The sequence below is a fragment of the Lissotriton vulgaris genome, chromosome 8 (genome assembly GCF_964263255.1).
Source record: "Lissotriton vulgaris chromosome 8, aLisVul1.2, whole genome shotgun sequence".
NCBI lineage: Eukaryota > Metazoa > Chordata > Amphibia > Caudata > Salamandridae > Lissotriton > Lissotriton vulgaris.
In genome coordinates this window covers 129,487,767-129,510,701 of record NC_141696.1, presented here as the reverse complement: position 1 = coordinate 129,510,701, position 22,935 = coordinate 129,487,767, and the positions used below count along the sequence as shown (strand labels likewise).

At 43.3% G+C, this 22,935-nt stretch overlaps 1 protein-coding gene across 1 annotated transcript in view; it reads right to left on the bottom strand.

Moving 5' to 3' along the window:
* LOC147693600 (sialidase-3-like) overlaps positions 1-22,935 on the bottom strand; it is a 126,419-nt gene that overhangs the window by 5,356 nt on the left and 98,128 nt on the right. The gene's annotated exons all lie outside the window — the stretch shown is intronic.

The window sequence follows — 22,935 nt, the reverse complement described above, 5'->3', positions numbered from 1 at the left end:
GGTATTTCCATTTTTAATGGTCCCTAACAGTGTTGAATATATTATTGAGAGGAGTCCCTTTGTGGTTTCAAACTTGCTCAGTAATTTTTTAAGCGGGGTAAGTTTCCTAGTGACCATTATTCTATTTACTGTCTACATTACAGGTATCAGAGGAAGCACATGGGAATGGATCAAAAACTTCCAACAAAACAGATCCTTTCAAGTACTGCAACTGCCCTTTAAGTCTGAGATCTGCCTTCTGTCACAAAGGGTGCCACAGAGTTCTGCCTTAGGCTAATGTTATTTAATGTGTATATGCGCCCACTAAGACATTGTGCTGAAACATGGGGTGAAGATGGTGTCATATGCTGATGAAACTCGGCTGAACATCACATTGGAGCAGAAGGAGACAGAGGCTGTGCCTAAATTCAAAGCCAGCTTAATAGACTTGGTAAATTGGATGAATTTCAGTTGCCTCCAATTAAATGCAGGCAAAACTGAAATCATGGTACTTGGTAAACAGCCTTCCACCTGGTCTCATAGCTGGTGGCTGAAAGAACCAAAGCCAACCCCGATTTCCAAACCGAAGATTACAAATTTGGGAGTCTGGTTTGACATTTCCCTATCTTTTACAGAACAGATATCAGCTTTGGCTGGCATGTGTTTTGGCCTTATAAGAATGCTACGAAAAATTCTAGATCTTCTACTTCTAGATGCTAAAAAGACCATTATGTAGTCCCTGATTGCTTCTCGATTGGATTACTGCAACATCCTTTACCTATGGGTGACTAAAAGTAATATGAGAATGCTGCAGAAAGTACAGAATGCAGCTGCCCAGATGATATTGAACATCCCATGGTGAACCTCGGTGGGAGCTGCCCTGAGGGAATTACATTGGCTACACCAGTGCAGTACAGAGTCACTTTTAAAGCTCAATGTTTCTGCCAAAGGATTCTGAATGAGAAAGGAACTAGCTATCTTTGACCCTTACTCACCCCTTACAGACCTATCCGGAATCTTTCAGTCACCTTCGGGGGATTGGTGCTAATCTCTGCTGTTTTTGTATAGGGCTTCTCTGTAAGGACTGGGATGTCTTAGCACGGGGACACTCCGTCTGGAGTAACCAAGGCCTTTATAAGCTTTAATCTAATCCACTTACTGAGACCCTAAATTAGTTATATTGAAGTCTGTCTTGCTCTATGACCTTAAAAGTGTTCTTACATTCTGTAAAAGATTGAACATCTAACATCCTCCGAAAACATCTCTCTAATTGTAAGGCTTTTTCCCAAACCCACTGTAGTCCCACGCTCTTTGCGAGCAGGACTTCCAAGATGACGCCTGTGACTAGACCTCCGGAACAAGACGTAGGCGGTCCAGTCTTTCCTGGATGCAACGCGCCAAGCCGATAAGCAGAAGAACAAATAGCGGGGCCAGAGAGCAGAACAGCATTTCACACTGTTTCCGAAGACTATGGATCAGAAGAACCAGACAGAACCCAGACCCAGAAGCAATATGCCAAGACGACAGGGAGTCCGACGACAGCCGAACAACCCAGTGGCAACGAGCACGAGTCCGGCCGACCTGGCATAGAGGAGGAGTGTGGCAAGACTCTGACAGCCACGACCCCGGAGGGCCGTGGCCGGAGGCAAGTACCTTTTTTAGTTATCTCACGGTGGGCTGGTGGAGGGCTGGACTGTGAGTAATCCACTTGTTTTCCTTTTTTTTTCTTTGTTGTTCCCATCCTCACTTATTGCACTAACCCCCCTCCCTACAAGCCTTATACACACTCCTGCTTTGAGGGTGTCGGTGCGTTAACCAGCCTGAGCCTTTGGTTGCTAGTTGCTGACCCTGTTTGTCCCTTTCTCTTGAGGGTACTGGCCACATTAAAATATCCCCCAGACTCTCTGACAACGAGGAGGAGCCGACCGACAACCACCACAACTACATTCCTGGCTGGAAGACCATCGAAGCAACCCTCCCTAAAACGCATAGACTGAACCAGCATTCGAGGAGCCTTTTCTTTTATTTCTCCTTATAAACCATTTTTTCCCTTCCATTCCTGGACCCCACACAGCCTATTGACTGCCCCTAAACAACAACTAAAAAAAAAAGAATCACCACTCCCACTAGTGTCTCTGCGTCCTGTATAGCTGTTGGGGATCACACCCACTTTACTCCAACACTGGTGAGAAGTGTCGTTTTAAGTGTACAGGATGACAGTGAGAGGGGATGGTGGTAAGTCCTTCCCCGATTGCTAATTTGTCCCATATTTCGATCGGGGATCTGGTTATCTCAGAAATATAGAGATTCTGGGACAAAGTTCTTTATGTAAGCAAGGGGAATCCCATTAGAGTCGCCCTGCTCAGGCTCTCTCTAGACAAGGTTTCTCCGATTCTCTAACCAGCCATTCAATGATGATTCTTAGCTGGGTTGTGTAGTAATCATTCAGTAAATCTGGGCATGCCAGTTTGCCTTCTTCTCCTGTCGCCATTGCTACCTTTTTTTGCTCTTCTGGCCTTAACGTTTGCACAGATTAATGATGCATTATTTTCTGTAGGGAGTTTCATTCAATTTTCACAATAGCATTGGACAGTGCCTCTAATGACAACAATTTTTGTTAACAACATTAATGTGCCCCAACCTCGATACATAACTTTGTGCCATTTCGCGAGGTCTGTCATGATCTGGGATTTCAATGGCTGCCAATTATTTGTTGTCCATTCTTTCACAGAGCCACGCATTTCTCGTTACACTTACATAGGTGCACCTCATTCTTTCTCTTTGACTGGCCTAGCATCTTATTTAAAAAATACTGGGGATGGGGCCAGTGAGGCTGTACAGGTGATGAGCAGCACAGAGTAAAATACGACTACGTAGGAGGAAAATTATAAGAAATCTTCAAGTGGGTCGAATAGGTGCAGGGAGTGAGGGTCTGTGTTTCTAACTTGTTTTAATACGTTGCCCTTGCTGCCACCGTTTACTGTTTTGTAGTGGCATACGCAACAGGTATAACTGTTAAACAATTCGGTCATGCTCAATATGTTGACTTTGAAGGGATAAATGAATCAGTTATCCCTAATGGATTCAACTCCGTGACTGCACCTGTAGTTAATTCTCAGCAGCAGGATTTTATTACAGCTGGCAATGCAGCTCAGTGAAAACAGCTGATGATGGTTAAATGCTGGAGTCTCAACAATGACGCATTTCTTTACTTTTTGCAGTGTAAGATGGGTTTATGTAATGTGAATTAGGCGAACAGAAGGGCCACATCAAAGCAAGGGTCACAGCTGTTAGGTCTGTTAATTCAGTAGACTAATACATGGGTCTTTGTTTGACCTTATGGCCATAGGTTTGAGTATAGCCAGGTCCACCCTGCCTTTCATCATGAGGTCAAAGAAAGTGGTACCATATAGTGGGGTAAAAATAAACCGCTATTATATGGCGCCAAGGAACCCCATTGGATGACAGCGCTTCTTATCCTTTGACTTCTGTGGACCCCCTCTGAATCACCACTTGATGCCAGGAACAAAGCTCACAAACAATACACAAAAATAGAGAAACACGTCTACATCAAATACTCAAATTATGAAATATCTGATTTAATTCACAAACAAAAATCTGGATTTTGATTTTAGCTGTAAGGTTGGAGTTTTTGAAAATGGTATTTTGATTCTAAAAGACAAACCAATATGCCAGACTCCAGGATAACATCATATCTTTTTTGTTCCTGGTGCACGCTCTCTATTATGTCAGCCAATACCAGTGTTCATGCCAGCAATCGCCAATACTGGATTCTTTTTTACGTAATTGCTACACTCACACACATCAAGCTAAGGATACCAAGTTAATTTTTAGCATCCAGTTTCAAACTCCTGCACATTTACACAGCGTATTGAATTTGTGAACTTTACATTTGGCTTTTTTATGTACGTATACTTTTTAATTTGTTAATATTACTTCAATTTCTAAGCAGCGTGGACCACGGGTGTATGTTTTGCAGACCTCTCGCCCCACGTTAAGAAGGGCTGGTCTGTGTTATGTTAAAGATAAATCCTTCTCTAAAGTTAAGTGAAAAGAAATGTCTTGAAAGTTTTAATGAATTGTTGATGACATGGGCGTCCGCAGAATTTTTTCCAGGGGGGGGCAAAAGGTTGACGTCATTACCATCCTCCGACATGATGTGTGCCAGGTGGGGCACAAGAAAAACTGGGGCACAGGAGGAGCCATGGGGGGCAGGAAGCAGGCTGCATATGATCTCATACACCATAGGGTTGTGCCACACAGCCATCTCTTTCTTTTGTGGCCTTTGGTAGATATCATTCACACCTTCTAGAAGCTGGCAAAGAAAAAAGCAGAGCTCAGCTCCAGGCAGGAGCGGCTCTTAGTCAAAAGTGAAAAAGCACAGGCATGCAAAGGGTTTAGAAACCTGATGCAAAGGCTTAATGGAAGAATCAAGCTGCCATTGTCCGATTAGCAATTTCTAATCTGTTTTTATGTCACCAATATTGAATACACCACATTATTCATATACACATGACCAAGGCAGTGAAGACACTATAACTGCATTATAAAAAAAAACATGTAGAGTCAGTCTTCATTTGCTGTTAACGTGCACAAATGAATGAGAGTTAAAATGTATGACAAATGTATTTATTTTGGAAATGTATTAACTTAAATAACTTAAAATAAATAAAATCAAATATATTTCAATAAATAAAATAACAGCTGATCTCTTCCAAATTGGAAAATAAAACAAACTTAACCTGGATAACTGTTGCAGGAATTGCAAACATGTACAGTCTTGCTGAAATTTAACAGTCACATTTTTCAATGAGCAGTAGTTTTATATAGTTTTTGTTCACTGGTTAGTTTACTGATCTCGAAAAAGGAACTTTAAACGTCTGTAGTCTTGTGCAAATTTATCAATTACTTTGTCAATCAGCTGTTGTTTGTTTTCATCAATTTTTGCTCGATGTATGCTCATCATGCACAAACCCGATAAGCGATCATCTGCCATTGTCGACCTCAACCAGGTTTTCACCCTTCTCATTGTGCTGAAAGACCTTTCGACTGTGCAAGTGGTCACTGGTAATGTGAGAGCAATGAGAATTGCTTGCTGGACTGATGAAAATAAATCTGTGTGGTTTAGCAAATCCAGAAATCCATTGTCAAACTGCTCATCCTTCGTTGACCAGATCTGAAACCATGTGACTGCTTCGGCTTCCAGGTTTTCAATGTCGTAAATTTCTCTGATGTTTGCAATATGGCATTTGTATTGCTCAAGTGTCATTTTTGCCATATGTTTTGGGTACGGTGAAAATAAACTCAAATTTTTCTTGTTTTCATTGCCAAACCGGCATTCTAATGATGCGATGATAGAGTCTATGTATGGCACATAGATAGACTGGCGATAGTATTCTTCCACAGAAGAGGAACCAAAATTAGAACTAAATACTTGCCGGCCACACTGTCTGGGAACACTGAGTTCGATGTTAAGTTTTTCTGCCAGTGTTTGAACTTTTGTAAAAGTGTCCTTAAATTGCTCTTCTGCTTTTTGTCTGTGATCATGGAACACAGTCAGAAGGTCTTGCACGTGATTACACACCTTGAGGATATCAAGCTGAACAGCTTGGAGAGCCTGGCTTACAGATTCCAATCTTGATGAGTAATCTGAAATTATGGACATGCTAAAGAGAAAATTCACTGTGCTGGTGGAACATTGCAATTGATATGCATCCTGACGTGTTTTCCCTGATGCTGTAGTGGCCAATATGCTTAATTGCTTAAACATCTCTTCAAAGTGTGAGCTAAAAATTCGAATGCTCTTGTATTTTGCTATCCATCGTGTTTCACTCAGCAATGGCAGATTAGGAATAAGAGATCTTCTTTTTGGACTCTCACGGAAAAACTTAATGATGGCTTTCACTGTGCCAATAGAATTCGGTATATCAGGAACAGCACATTCAGGTCATTAACAACCAAATTAAGTTTATGTGCAACGCAGTGAGCAAAAGCAGCTTTAGGATATATTCTCTTTATTATGGCTTGAACACCACCTTCTTTTCCTGCCATTGTAGAGCAACCATCATATCCTTGGCCATGGAGTTTTTCTAGGTTTAATCCAAATTTAGAACATGTATCCATATTCATATTTGCAATTAAGATAGCATCCATTTCTTTTAAGGTTGCAAATCCAAGGAATTCTTCTCTGATGACAGCTACGGTGCTACTTGTCGTGTCTACAAAACGTACTCCAGGTGACATCTGTTCTTTTCCGGATATGTCAGCACTTTCATCAGCAATGATTGAAAATCCATTTGACCTATTGACTAAGGATACTAGGTCTTCTCTTAATGTTTCTTCACATAATGTAATCAGTTCATGTTCAACTCGAACAGATGTATAACGTGCATTAACTGGTGCATTTTCCAGATGGTTCTTTAGGATGACATCTCTTGCTTCAATGCGAAATTGGTACAGACTTTGCATGTTTCCGGATGTACTTTTTTTCCCACGTAAAGCAATGTCATGTGTGCCACAAAATAAGATCGGAGACAAAATTGGAAATAACTTTTTCCGATTTTCTTCAACATGCCTTTTCACAGCGTTGTCTATTTGAAAAACAATACTTGTTTCCGGTTTCTTTCTAATCTCCGAAAAGTGAGTTGCATCCACTTGTGCGTTTTTATGCCAAGACGTTAAGACATGCTTGCGTGCACTTTCATGGAAGTCTTTATATTTAGTGAAAGGCATAGTTATGAATGCTCATTGTGTCCCACGATGAACTGGCTGTGGAAAAACTGTGCAGAACTTGCAAATTGCACCTTTCAGTTGGGGAGAGTAGCTAAGCCATGGTGAATATTGATTAATCCACACATGACGGAAACAGCGTGTTCCAGCTGAATCTTTCTTGAAGTCATACATTTCTGGTGGAGTATACGTATTTATCAGAAGATTGTATTTTACATCGTCTGTTACTTTTTTTGCTAAATTAAAATACAATCCAATATCATTCACAGGAGCATCAACATCATGGCTACATTCTGTTGGAGCTGAAAGTGGACCTGCAGAACTACTTGTGCTTGGCTCTTCTGCCTCCTCCTGTTCATCATGTCTAGATTCATTTCTTGCTTCCATAATATCAGATTCTTCATCATCCAATTTTCGTTTTGAAAATAATTTTCGGATGTCCATTTCTAAAAAGAAATGAGGATCATTAAATACTCTGCTCATCACCAGGCTGGCTGTATTGAATAAACGAGTTGTAGATGAGGTACAGAGAGTTGAAAATTCCGTTTGAATTTCTCCGGCAAGGAGAACTAGGTTGCCTTGCATAATTATATAGGTAAGATGAGATGTGTGAACGTTAAATAACTCACCCAAAATGCACTATTTATTGAATACATACAGCCCTGTATGCTGAAACAAAGTTGAAAACCGAAAGTGTGTGTAGATATATGTACACACACTGATGCACAGACACATTATATAGACAATGGCAGCAGATTTTAAGGGACGCACACACAAAAATGCTGGTGTTTTTACAGAACTCGGACATTTGCGATGCACAGAAATAAATGTCCATACATGCTTGGACATGTATGGTTATGTATGCCGGCCTCCTTCTGCACACACTCACACACAGACACACACACAACGCATGTATTCACTTATTTATGCAAACTTATAGAAGTCACTTCTAAATTGTACATATATTTCTCAACTTCCTAGACTCAGCCAGGTCTGACTTCTTTGTAGATATTGCTAGCTGTGTGCCACTGAAAAAGACTGTAGCACAAGGCACACTAAAGTAGATTCTAATGAAGCAAGTTAAAAAATGGAAGCTTGAGGGAGGTGGGAGGAAACACACAACAGTTTGCCCCCCCCCCCCCCCCACCCGAAGATGGGCAGGCACTCCTATACCATACAGACAAAGGTGGCAAAAGAAAAACATCACTCCAGAAATGTTCCTGTCAGACAACGCCTTTATTTGCTTCCTGCATAAGCATTTTGTATTGTGCTGTAGAACGTACCCAGAGACTGATAATACAGTGTAAGAGGGTATGATCTATTACTCCTCGTCCATAGAGTATTTCCTATTCCAAAACACTCATACCCACCCCTCTGTAATAGGTCAGAATCGTTACACACACGATGGGACAGGCCATATCATCCTCAAAAGGATGAATGCAAGTGGTGAGTGCGAACCACTGGAGTTTGAATGCTATATGTAACTGACACTAATGTCTTTGTGGTATGACCATTAATACAGTCCGTTCTATATATTAGAGACAGAAACTGCTAGACTGCATTGCGCGCGCACACAAAATGTGGTTGCACAAACCTAAATCACAGCCAAAGCTCAATGCTTACCCCGAAAATATCCCATAGAAGGTTGCATTTGAACCAAAGCTTCACTTAGTTTCACAAAGCACAGAAAGCAGCCTGCAGGATTCTGTACCCCGGCAGCAGACAATCTCCAGTTCTCTCAGTCCAACACCCTCTGCAAGCATGGATGACCTAGCTCCTAGAGGCGATCTATATTAAAAGTGTGTGACACACGAAAGTGCACCCTGCCACTTTGTGCAGCTGCGTCCCTGCATAGAGAACCACTGGCTGCTAAATAACCAAACATATAATAAAAAATAATAACCCTTGAAGTTCTCTTGGCGGAAGGACACTGCAATAATGAACTAATTCCCTTGAGATAAATCCAGAAAAAGCTAAAACATAGCCTCAAGGTAAACTATAGAGTCAAAACTAGTGCAATCTCAAAGATAAAATACAGCAAAATGTATTAAAGAAGTAAATAATAAAAACAATTCATATATTACCTATACATAACAAAATTCTCTAGACAAAATAGTTTAAAACTAAAACATACAATTAATAACACAATCTATTGTGGCCTGCACAATGCAAAAGACAGACAGAAGGTGTAAAACATAAAAATTGTTGAATACAAGTAGTACATTCAAAGCTGTTTTATAGTCACACCCATGTTTCATCACAAACAATTTCTATATAAACATGGGAGGAAGAGGCTTGAATTGTACAGAAGATAAGCGTCGACGCGTTTCGGTGGTTCTAGGCAAAAATGGGGTCCACCTTTGTCAAGACTATTGTTGGATGTCTGTCGTGTTTAGGGGTCTGAACAGATACCCTATGCCGGTTGTTCATGGAAAGTAATCGATAAACGAAGTGACTAGATCTCAGCCGTATCAGAAGGGTCTCTTACAATGTTGTGCTGGCGGATGCCGTTTATTAAAAGATATTATTCAATGCGTCTGATATGCATTGGATATATTAGATGTCTCACTGGTGAGTATTATAGGAAAGTGCGATGCCCTTTAAATCCTTGTACGTTCAGGTCTAGTTCAGTCTCCAGAAGCAGGAGCTCACTCTCACCGAATGTGAGTAGAGAGGAACTTGCAAACGGGTTTTCTTACTTTAAAACCTGGAAGCTGTGGGGGCTTGCGGAACCTGTTAAAACAATGATCTGTGGTACCCTCAGGCAGAGCACTAATGTTGTGGTGGATTCAGCCGCCACGATAAAGAGGGGAACGAAGGCCTCCTCATATAGATAAATCACGATGCTTCTGGGGGTTCTAAGATGAATGAAGGACACTGCATCCCACAAGGCAGTGGGAAGTAAGGCTTTCAGGACATGTATGTCACTGCAGCAGTGTCCAGGTGATTACCCAGTATCTACTATGGATGAAATACCTACATCCGGCTATCTAATTACCCAGTACCTACTACAGATGACGTACCTACATCTGGCTGTCTGTCGAGCACTGCACCTCCCTGACTCTTCCTGGCACTAGCTACTGAAACAACAGAAACACAATACGATCAGGCTCTACACTCTGTTGAACCGAAGAGTGTTCTCAGTGGTCATAGTGGGGGGAAATAAAATGTAGGGGAACTGTGGGCGCAGAGTCAGAGTGCATGAATAAGCAGAGGATTGGGTCAGTGGACATAGTCAGAAGTGTGGCTGGAAAAAGCAAAACATCCCAATTATTAGTATTTGTTTGGCATTTCACTGACCAGTTACAGCTAATTACGTTATTTGACTCAACCAATGGATACACATGTTTATTTAGAGTTTAATATGAGTTCTTGACATTACAATACATTCACAACGTGGCCTGTGGGGTATGTTCCCAATCACAGAATGTTCCAAGTACGTTTAAAAGTGGAATCACAAGCCATTTGTCATCAGCACTTCTCCCTTTTTCCACAAGAACAGTTCAAACATGAATGCCAAAATATTGTAGTTTGCAAATGTTTTCCACATAATTATGGTTCTGCCATACTTGCCCCATAATACATCATCTGTTGCATAATATTACTCTTGTCTAGTGCATAATTTGAATTGAGTTGCTTCCTGGCGTTTATAGCAGGACACAATTGGATTGCATCTAAAGGCAGTGCGAGTGTCTTTTAGTGGAAGAGTATGGTGTTCAGTGGGGGAGAAGATGTGGCACTATGGCCAGAGCTGGCGAATTTGAAACTGGGGAACCAGGTTCAGCCATCTCTCCTGAAGGAGCACATTCCCATGCTAGACCTTAGAAGGCCCTGCTAGACCTTAGAAGCCCTGGTGTCTTAGCACAAGCAGGTGGACCGTAGCGGTGTCAAATGTGGGTTAATCTTGAAGGCCGGTGCACCATAATCCATACCAAAGTTCACCTTCAGTCTTATGGGCAGGCCTACAAAGCAGCACACCCTAGTGCAATAGTGACTCTGTCACAGAGGTCACAGGACCCTGAGGCTAGTCTGCCTCACCCATTGGTACCTTTGGCCTCGTTTCTGCAGAAGTAGTGCAACTCACCAGGGATCGGCAATGAAGGATTTGCACGCACACCAAACTAAGTTTGCAAGCTTTAGGGCCTTTCTTCTTCATGCACAAGCACCTTTAACATGCACTGTCTGCTTTGGGGACACACAATTATGCAGCAATGGAGGACAAAATTATGTTCCAGTGTTAACTAAATTTTTAGTTAGAATTGTCAGATTCTGTCTGAAAAAACAGTAAGAACCTCCTACAAAAAGCAAACACTCACAGGGAATGCACAACTAAGTAAAGTATGTGAAATGTAAGCAGGAACAACATGCTTGCCTTAATGTTATTGGGTGAGTGGGTGGATGGATTAATGAATAAGGGAGACAGGGGAATGGGCAGGTTCACATATGCTGCCTTGAAAATGCTCATTTACAACAGCTGAAAGCTATTCTCTGAAATAAAAGGGGATCATATGGTAACCATATCCAAATTGTATGCCCAATACACAGCAGCTTAAAACATTATGTCCAATCATCACTCATGCCAAAGGATCCTATTCTCCAAAACATATCATTTATTCTAGCCCATGGGTTTCCACTTCAGCTTTGCCAGGCCGACTTTGCTGATTTCTGACATGGGAGCTCAGCTGGCATCTCTATTCTCCCTGCCTACTTCATGAGGAATGCCCATCAGGCCATCATGCACCTCGCCATATGTAATTTTATTTTGTATGGACACAGGAAGGGTGACGGTCACAGAGGTGAGCAGTGACAGTCCAAGGGGTTCAAGAAGGGGTAGAGAAGTGTGGCTCAATGGTTAGAGCCGCAGACTCTGATACAGTAGTCTGGCCGGGACCAGCGTTCAATTCCTGCCTCGGCGGGTCTCGGGCTCAATTTCCTCGGACCTGATAATTCTCGCTTCGGTGCCTATTCTGATCATGAGCCCCACTCTGCACCTCTGGGCATTAGCTTGCTTAATCTCCACAACGGCCCCCACAACGCTGAGGATGCCTGGCTTCACCTTGGGGGTGCCCAGGAGTGGGCTCCTCACAGGGAAAGGCCAGGAAGGGTTCCTCTGCGGTATTCGTACAAGCGCCGAGATGCCTACGGGTAGTCGTGCGCTATACAAGTGCGTAATCATTTCATTTCAAATGTCACCTCACCTCGCTGCAAAATCAGCTATGTATAGCCCGCGGCCGCAAGGACCTGGATATGCTATCTTTATGAATTACTGTTTCTCTTCAACTTCAAGCTTGGGAGCAGGCAATCCCGGCCCGGACCTTCAATCTCTCTCTAATCTTGCCGGGCGTCATGGCTGAGTTTGGAGGAGTGTGTGAACACAAGGAGAGAAACAGAGGACATGCAAGACAGAGGAGCTGAATGAGTAACAGCCAGGTCTGAGTAGAGTTTTGTAGCAACAAGAGGGTGATGTATGTACGTGTGGGGGGCACTCATAGCTCGCTCAAATCAGAAAGGGGCCGTTAGAAAGCCAAACCTGCTCCATAGGTTGGACAGTGGCCTAAATGTGTTTGAGGCAGAGAGAAGATTGTGGCGGCAGGCGGGACTCGAGTGGGAAGGCCTTATGATGAGGCACAGACAGACTTGAAAGCCTCTAAAGACTGGCTTCAGGTAATGCAGTATTAAATCAAATGGGAAGAGGGCATCTGGGACAATCGAGAAACAGAGTGGGACTGTTTGCCACGTTGATTGGATACAAAAATCCTAGTGCAAGGCATGGGGTAAGTTTAGAGAATGCGATTGCGAACGTGCAAGGCTGGGCCAGCGTCTACATGGATGGCGGTGGACAATTTGCGCTTTAAAAACAGCCAGGCAGGACTGAACTCGTGACTGCGGAGCGTGTAACAGGGTGAACTACTAGGTCCGGGAGCAGTTGGTGAATGAATTAACTCGCGGGGGCAGGACTAAGCCGTGCGTGAGCAGCGCGCGTAATATGAAGAATGGCAGGTCCGTGAGTGATAGCTGCTAGAGACCACGGGTCAGATTATCACCGCGTGTAGTGGAACAAATGGCAGATCAGGCCATAAGTGATGTTCGGAAACACGGGCGGGGCGGGCTCAGAGCCACGTGTAAGCACGGCGCGCGTGGTGGGGCTAAGGTAGGAGGTGAAGGCTGATCAGACACACAAACCATTAATTTTTGATGAGAAACAGATTTCTCTTTCTTGCGGACCTTCGCTAAATGCTACTCGGAACAGGCAGCAGCCGTTTTCTCAAATTCCTGCTCGGCGCCGGGCCGGGCTGCTCCTAATGACGGCGTCACCGGGCCGGCCCTGGAAACAAACACCACTGTGTGTGTGGTGGGGCCCGGCAGTGTGTGACCTTACGCGCTGGCGAGGTACTTTGCAGTGTAAGATAGGTGGCGCACCAGGCGCAGCACTCTCCGGCGTCATGTTGTCATAGGGATTTTGGTGCTGCTGCTGGCCTAAAATTCTACAATGAAGAGGCCTGCTCACAAAATAAAAAGTTCCGAAGTTCGGTTCCATTCTATTTCTTGAAAATAAATGCCACACTGAATCAGGGGGGGCAAGTGCCCCCTCTTTACCCCCACCCCCCCCCTGCGGACGCCGATGATCCCTAATGGTTGGTGTACCTTTCTTCAGTAGTCTTGTAACTCAGAAGTATCATGTTACTGTTAGGTTTATGATATTCAGCAAATGCATCAACCCTTTGAGAAATTATACTGACTGGAGGATGGGATGAGACCCCACAGGCAAACCATCAAGAGCTCCAGCTGTCGGTAAATGAGTCCTGATAGGTAGATCATGTGGGCTGCAACTTTGCATGAGGAAACATAGGTATAGAAGTAGGAATGCCAGTTTATGGTACACAGACTCAGGGGGAGATTTTTTGGTACTTCTCTAGTTCTATTCTGCAGTGATTTTCATACTGTTTCCCATGGCAAACACAGCAAGCGTCTTATCAGTGTTCACCTCCTTTCCATCCAAGCCTCTAGTGTCTATCTGAACCCAAAGCTGCCCTTCTTTCCTACCTCATCCTTAGGCAGTACCTGATGTCTAACAAAAGGGTGTTCTGAGGTGGAGTCCTTCTTCGGCCTACTATGTGACCTTCCCCAATGGCTGAATTTGTATTGTCAACCGCAACGCATTCTACTTCAGAGTACACGGTACCTGCCCTTCAGTATCTCATCATAGATTTCTGTGCTATCCCACTAACTCAGGGGTCTTCAAATTGGGCTTTAATGGAGGGGCCATAATTGATCCGGAGGGCACCAGGCACTGTCCAAGAGAATCGTCATGCATGTATAAATCTAATGCCGTGACCATTGCCCCATTTTTGTGTGCGAATGTATGATGAGAGCACGATTCTGGGTACTTTGCCTGTAACGCACAGACTAGCCAATGTTCTGGTAATTCACAAAAAGGGTAAACCCCCGAGAATCGCCGCTCCTATCGGCCTATTTCTTTACTGGACCCTGAGGTTAAAATCCTAGCTAAGATTCTAGCACAACGTCCCTGCCCGTGCCTCCTCAAATTAGTGCATCCTGACCAATCAGGCTTTATGCCTACCAGGAATGCAGCATTGAATCTTCGCCGTCTGTATGGCGCCTTGGGCAGGACCGCCACTATACAGGAAGACTCCATTAATAATGTCTCCTGATGGTAAAATGGCCTTCGACATGATCGAATGGCCCTTTCTGTTTGCTGCACTTGAAAGATATGGATTCGGTGGTAGGTTTTTGTCTTGGGTGCGTCTTCTTTACTCTGAGCCTCTGGCTAGGATTTCTGTAACTGGAGCCCGTTTCGCACCCTTTACATTGGGGAGGGGCGCAAGACAGGGTTGCCGGCTCTCGCCCCTGCTTTTTGCCTTGGTCCTGGAGCCTCTGGCGAACTGGATAAGGGGAGACCCGCTTGTTCGGTGCCTTAATTGGTTGTTGGAGTGGACGGACAAGATTTCCCTCCACGCCGACGACATCTTGCTGTACCTGGCTAGACCTCCATTTTCGATTCGAAGAGTGGTACATATCTTTGTTCTATTTCAAAAATATTCCGGTTACACTATTAACTGGGATAAGTCGCTGATTCATATTTTGAGTGGGGACCCTTCGAGTTTGCCAGTGGGCTGTGAAGCCCAAATAGTAAGCGATGGCTTTCAATACTTCGGAATATATATTACCCCGGATCCCTCAGTTTTTTATGAACGTAACTTAAAGCCCGCGTTGCACCACCTTAGAGCGGATATATGTCATTGAAAAACATTACCCCTTATGCTTTTAGGTAGAGCTGCCCTGTACAAGATGATGGCACTCCCGCGCTTTTTGTATGCCCTGCAAAATACGCCATATGTAGTCTCCCCACTGTATTTTCAATTAATTGACCCTGAAGTACGTGCCCTCCTTTGGAACCAGGGTACTCCCCCCGTATTGCCTTCACAAAATTAACAAAAAGCTGGTATGATGGTGGTATTGCCATACCCGACATCAGATCTTATTATTGGCTCTCACAATTAGTTGTTTTAAATCACGGGGTCCATCGACCCATATCGGATCCCGCTTACAGAATGGACAGAGATAACATGCTCCCTGGAACTTATCTACGGGTGCTATATGGGGGGGCCAAGTACGCACCTAGATTCACACCTGCGTCCTCTACGCTAGATTTATGGCACAAGGCAACGCGTGCTCTGGAGTGGAAAAACAAACTGATGCAAGATACACCATTAATGGAAACAGACCATTTAGGCATGCTAGTGAAACAACCAGGGTTTGATAAATGAGATTTGATTGGTCTCTCGAAAGTCGGCGACATGTGGGCGAAGGGTAGAGTGATTCCATTTAGCAATCTGCAAAGAGACTACCATTTGCATGACAAGGGAACCTTTCGCTACCTCCAGGCCAGAAAAGCATTGTACAAAGTTATTCCAAAGGACTCAGACTTACTGGTTTCTTCGCCTATGGAGGACAGATTGTTGGATGACTTTCTCCCGGAGAGAGACATCTCAGTGATCTACTGTAAAATCGTCAATCATACTCCAGAGTTTCAGGAGAAAACACGTACAAAGTGGGCCGACGACCTAGGGGACTTGGATGATGACGACTGGCGGGAGGCATTGGCTTCCCCCCGCGAAGTAGTGATCAGATCAAGATTCAAACGTATCCAACTTAAATTGCTGCATCGGGCCTACTATACCAGCTCAGTGCTGGTTAAAATGGGGGTGCTGGATTCCCCGGATTGTCCCTGTGGGTGTGGGCATGTTGGTACCCACATACATCAATGGTGGCACTGCCCGATCCACCAGGGGTATTGGGAGAAGGTCATCACTGGTATGTCCTGCATTTGTAATTCACCTATAGTTCTTTCCCCCTGGCTGTGTCTACTAAACATCTGGGATGCCACAGATTTATTACGTACTGAGAACATGTGGGTTGCATTGGGCTGCATGGTGGTGAAGCGCAATATTGCTAGAACATGAAGAGGAGGAGTTCAGCTAAGATACACAGACTGGGAGTTGGATATGGAATGGTGTATGCAAGCTGAGTGGTTGTCTATAAAAATAGGGGGTGTCGCATAAATGGACAAAAATCTGGGGCCCTTGAATGAGAGTAGAGGTTTGTTATGCACTCCCGTCAGCCTCCCTCCTTCCCTTGTGATGAAGATATTTAAATGATTTCAATGTGGAACAACGATGTGTGCCTTTTGTACGTTAACCCAATACCTGAACTTGTATCTGTACTGTATGTTGCGATTATTGGAAGTTTAGATTGCTGCATTGTACTACACCTGTTTTTTTGTTTTTTTTTCATATTTTTATTTTATTTTATTCTTTGAATAAAAACGATTTTATAAAAAAAAGAGAATCATCATGCTGATAGCTTTGCTTTTACTGAAAAAAGCAGAGCAGCACTAGGTCACTCTTTAATGATATGATATGTGATATGATATATTCTTATAAAGCGTGCAAATGTCCTGGGACGAAGACGTGCTGGCAACTGGCGGAATGGATCATAGGCCCCGGAGGCCAGCTAACAGTTGGAAAACAGCCACGTTTTTAGGGCCTTCCTGAAATGGAGCAAGTTGCTCAAAAATATTAGCTGAAGAGGAAGGCTATTGCATAGTTTGGCAGTGCAGCAAATGAAACTTCTGCTGACCCAGGATATGCATTTAAATTTCGGAACCACTACATTTTTGAGAAACGTCAAATGAAGCGTCCTGATGGGGGTGTACCACTTGAACCTATGTGTGGAATTCAAGAAAGAAGTACGCTGGGATGTAGTTTTATCCAAATGGTAGATTTATTCTTTAGTTCAGTCAGGACAGGAACATTTGAGGATAAGATGGTTGTAGTAGTTTTGAAGGTAGTATCAGGAAAATTAGCCCAATCGGGAGCAGCATCCCTGCTGCTCAGCCCACATACAGCAGCTGACAATTCCACTCAAACATACACATGGAACATTCTGTGACATCATTAAGACTGGCTGAGCAGCAGAGTACAGAACACAGAGAAAGGACTAGACAGAGGATACCACACACCTCCCTCCCTAACGGAGACAATAGCAAATAAAGAGACAAGAGGCATAGAAGTGAGAACAAATAAGTGAAGAGAAAGGAAGAACAGTCGAAAGACACAAAACACACACACACATCCACACTTTGTTTCAGCCTTTCCAATTCCCGGTCTTGTGTCTCCTGGTTTCCTTGGTCTTCTTTCCTACAAGCCTCAGCTCAGCCATCCCATCATTAATGGTTCTCTGATTCCTTGCACCTGGTTTATTCTTTGCACCTGGCTCTCTCCCTGCACCTGTGCTCCTCCCCTGCGCATCCAGCTATTTCAACCCTGTGAGCGCAAAGTGCAGGGTCTTGCAATTGACTTTTGTTGAGTCTCCTGTGCTCTGTTGTGTTCCTGCTGTTATTACAGGCTTGTTGTTTGATTCTCTTTCCCTCTATCCCTGAACCAATTTTCTGTTTTTGGCTATTTGTAATATGTGTTCCTGTCCCTTGTTTTCCTGCATCTCAGTTCCTGTGTTAGCCATTGATCATAGTCTCCTGTGGGCAGTCTTTTTGATCTGCCCTATCATAGGCAGACTCCTTGCCTTTTGTTCTGTGTTCCCGTTAGTCTGCATGTTTCTTGCTTGCCTTTTTTTCCAGTGTAAATCTTTTCTAGCTTGTTTTCAGTACCTCATCTCTATGCATTCCAGTCCAGTTTCTGACCCTGATTCCAGTCCAGAATTTCTTTGACCTAGTTTCTGGTTTGGTGTTCCTTGTTCTGTTCCCGGTTGCTCTGTCTTGTGGTTATGTTGTAATTTTGATTGTACTCGTTTCCAATTTTGCCAATTAGACTCCAAGGTTTCTGCGTTTGGCACAGAGGCTCACCCAGTTCTCCTTCTCCATAGGAGCTGTTGGATACTTCCCCAAACTCTGTGAGGCAAAAAGATCTTATGCAAAAGCAAAGAGCAGATTAATCACACAGAAAGATAATTTTTGAGGAGCAGACAAACTATGATGCTATGATAGTTTGTCTATTGTTTCCCTGCTTTACTTTTCTGTTACTGCAGACTTCTAGTTCCCTATTCAAACCCTATTCCAACCTGCTTCAGTCCTCAGCTTCTGTCCTACTTCCCTTCTAGACTTCTGGTACTCTTTTGTTTATATTACACTCCAGTTAGTCAGTCTTATCCCAGTCTTTCCATGATATTTGACTGTATTTTTACGAGGGATAACTGCAGTGTTTAAATATATTCATACATATTTAAACATTGCCAATTTTATAGAATAATTGTGAAAAAATACTTTTTTTAATTCGGGGGGGAGTGGGGGCAATGATTTTTATTTTTTACACTGGAGGGGACATGGCAATAAAAAGTTTAAAGACCATTGCCCTAAATCATACCACTGCTGACCGACCCGTCACCTTTGAGTTCCACCATCAGGTCTTTTCCAACTCCAGCTACTTCTTTTTTAAAACCTTCCCCTTCCAATGTCACATCAACTTTGTGACCTCATGCTCTAGCCTCTTAGTTCAGTGGAGTCTCAGTCACCATTACAATGCAGAGTTCTTCAAAGAAGGTAGAAATCAGTGTGCGTGACCACATATTTTCTCATACTTTTCACCTACACCCATGCCTATAGAACATAGCATGTTTGCTACAACATGGTATGACCGGCCTTTGTTTTACATGCGTGAAACAAAAACGCATCCCACATAAGCCATACTGCACTCATGGACATTTAATACATCCATAAACCAACACATGGCATCTATGTGTCAAATCTCTTCCTCTTTTTCCTTTCAATACACACCAAGGTGCAATAACCAAACACAAGAAGACTCACACACAGCAGTGTAACACTACCCATATTAGGCCACATTACAAACACAAATATTCCATGAAAGCTAGCCCACATTGTAACCCACTACCCCTCCTGAAATGTTCTTTAGTGTCAGATCTGTTCTGTTCACCAGTCTGGCAAAGTGCAATGGCTCACAGTTTCCCCCATTAATCTTTCTAAGTCAGGGAACCACACTTTGCCCTTCAACCAAGCATGTGCCCAAATGACTCCTTGTTACCCTTGATGTGCCAGCTAAATGGTTCTGTCAAAAAAGTGGTGAGGCATCGCGATGCTCAGTGCTCAGGTCAAAGTGCATTATCCACAGAGATCTAAAGAAGTTCTGAGACCGATGGGCGTGATGTTGTTGACTCAGTAGGCCTGACTTCCACAGGTTGTTTTGGCTGCCAGGGACGTAACCTGAAGACACACATCGTACTTTGTCCTTTCAGCTGTTGCTGTCTATTCACCGTCCTGGGGCAGGAGCCAAAAGTCACTAGATGAACCGGTTATTCAGACTTCTTCACAGGGCTTTGAAGTATTACACCTGATTTGCAAGGCTTAGTGTCTATGCTGGCATGAGGTGAGTCTGGCGGGAAGGTGAGGGTGTGATGCGGTGCCAAGGAACAATAGCATAAGTGCATTGTGGCCACTGATGACTTGGAAATGGTATACATATATGTAATATGTAAAAGAGTTGGCAATGCCATTTGATTGCTTGCCTTCATGCTCAATCTGTGAGCACCTGGTTTCAGTTCCACTCAGGGGCTGACGGGCAAATGCGATAGTGGCACTCTCGCCGTGGTAATGATCTTCCAATGGTATTGCCAAAGCCCGTAGGGGCCTGTATCCACCTCTATATTACCTTCCTTTTTGGGACAAAATACTTCATCATGGTGTCATGCAATGGACGATCCATGGCTGCTATGAACACAATGCTATGTGTGACAGCTCGTCCCAATGGTTTAGTCAGTGTGGATACTTTGGGGATGAAACAGCTACAACAGGTCAACATTATCAGGAAACTGTGCCGCTGTGAAGCAAAACTACACTTAAACTTGGGAAATACTTTTGCGGGATGATCCACATGTGAAAAATACTTCAGGGAAGCAATGACTGAAGTGGTCTAATCTAAAGTGATCAATGGCTGATGGAGTCTGTATTTATGTTTACGACATTAAATCTTTGGCTTTGCCAGACCTTAAACTGGTTCACTCATTTTTGGTAAATTTACATGGTGAGTCTCCTGATCTCACTTTTCTTTATTTCTGGAAGAGTTACACTCTATCGCAAGACAAACAAAATAAACTTAAGGGAGTTAAAATAAAATGAAGTAGAACCAACAACTCCTGGAGCTGAACTGCTTCCTTGTTAAAACATTTTCATTTCTGCAGAGACAGAGAAAGTGAGGGGTTAAATAGATTTGCTTGTCAAGGATTCTCACCCAGCCCCTCCAGTTTAAAGCCTGTGTGGAACTGGAGCTTTTTTTCTTTAAAAAAAATTAAAATAGATCTATCTTGTGATGGAAACATGTGAGATTTCTTAACAGCCTTAAAAACGATTACTGTGCGGCCAGGATATGCTGATATTGGTGTCCACCCACCAAATTTCCGGTTAACCGGCACCTACCCTGACACATTATTGTTACTTTCTTTTCCTGCTCAGTTACAAAGCAAACAACAGCTTGAGAAAAGGTGAACGGGGTCAGAGGGGAAAAAAAGAGTTGATAGCCTGAAGCTCTTAGTTGTTTAAAAATTATTTGGAAATGTACAGCTGCATTGACTGTGCCATGATATGGAACTCCCTTCCAAGATACAGGCTTCTCCTTTCCCTCTTCAAAATGACCTTTCCTTAAACAATTATTTATTCTGGAACACAAAGTGGGCACATGTAACAATTAGTCGGTGGAAGCACTATATTTTGTAGCGCCTAGCTCCCACCAGCCCTTACTCTACGCAAAATATGTTAATGAAGAGAAAAGTGAAGGATGTCAGGAAAAAGAGCTTCAAGGGGACTGTCTCATGAATATTACTGTGGTGTGTGCACCCCACTATGCATGACAGCTCAGTCATGGATGGAAGCTTGAAAGCGGTCTATCCTTGTATAATCATTTCCACGGCACAAGGAAAAGTCAAGTCCTGCAAGGGTCAGGTGGCCACCGTGCCAGTTTCAGAGGTGCACTGAGATGTGAATGTGAATGTGTATATTTGTAAAGCGCACTGTGACTCCATCTCGGAGTGTCCTGGCGCTGTACACCGCTGGGGAACCCGTCCTGGCATCCCCGGCACTGAAGGGGCCGTTGTGGAGATAAAGCAAGCTATTGCACAGAGTTGCAGAGTGGAACCCATGGTTAGAGTAAGCACCGAGGCGAGAATTATCGAGCCCGTGGACATTTTGACCCAAGACCCTCGCAGGCCAGGCAGCAGTCCTGGGGGGTCTGCTGCCTGCTCTCAATGCTGCCTGTTGTAGCAGGCAAAGATAAGCCGTCCACTCTGGGCCTTTTCCCCATTATGAACGGTTAACATCCCCTTCTAGCACACACTTGCCCCCACCATTATCACAGGGGACCCCCCATATTGGCTCAAAGAGCGCCATGAATCCAGACCACATGTTTGCAAAGCTCTGTCAGCTGAAGGCATCGAAAAACAATATTTTTGGATGCATTGGAGAAAAGCCAGCAGCTTTCGATTGCTCAGGCTCTGCCTAGATGCAGAGTGGACCCAAGGCCTACAGGTGTAGAAAGTTAATGTAATGAACACATGGAGAATTCCTGAAATGATCCATACAGGAGTACAGATGCTTACACCTGCCCCCAGTCTCATTCTGAAGAAGCCTGCATCTGTGCTACCCACTGAGCAGAGCAGGTTTCTCACATTCGACCATAAAGGCAAACTATGGCGAAGCGCCTCGTAAAAAAGTGACCAGCCATTGGATGCCAGGGCGCTTTACTGTCAGTGCAGATATACTGCTTCATAGAAATATGCAATAAACAATACCAAGGGTCGACAAACAATCCTGTGCTGTGATGTTTGGTATTGCTGCCTGTAGCCAGATGGTAAAAAGCCTTCAGCAGCAGAAGAATCCTTAGTGCTGGGAAGAATGAGCCAATCACTTCTAGACCAGGCAAAGATTCATGTGAACCTGCTTCATAGAACAAGCAGCCAAACAGCACTAAGAAAACCTATTGCAACAGCCCAAACACGGGTCTCCCAGATACTACCTTTTTTTTTTTTTTTTAAATATGTTTATTATTGCAAGATAAGACAAAAGAAAAAATAAAAAAAATACATTGAATCATGTGACAATAAATTGACATAGTATTAGCTTTGTATTAGGTTTTACAGTATAAAAGAAGATCAGCAGAGAAAATAAGAAAACAAGAGGAAAAGAAACGGAGTTCTTTTTAACTAGCTAAAAGAAATGCCTAAAATATTAGATAGTCACTGGTAAATAGAAATTTCTACTTTTATATAGTTCAAAAAAATGTTTCCAAATCTTTTCTTTTTTTTTAGAGGATTTTGGGCCTCTATGTTTAGCTAATGTAAGTTCCATAATTCTTATTTCGCTAACCAAAGCACACCATTCTGAAACGTTAGGAGGATCGTTAGATATCCATGTTCTTGCTATAACTAATCTTGCACATGCAAAAAGAATGGTTATGAGATCTTTATTAAGACAATTAATTTCTTGAATATCTAATAAAACTAAATGTGCAGAGAGTACCGGAGTTGTTATCTGTTTATCTTTTAGGATTTCCATTATTCCGTTCCAATATATAGATGATGCGGGACAGGAAAATAGCATATGTTCAATTCCAGCCGCATATAAGTCACATTTTGGACATTTAGTTTTATCTGTTGCTGAATTCC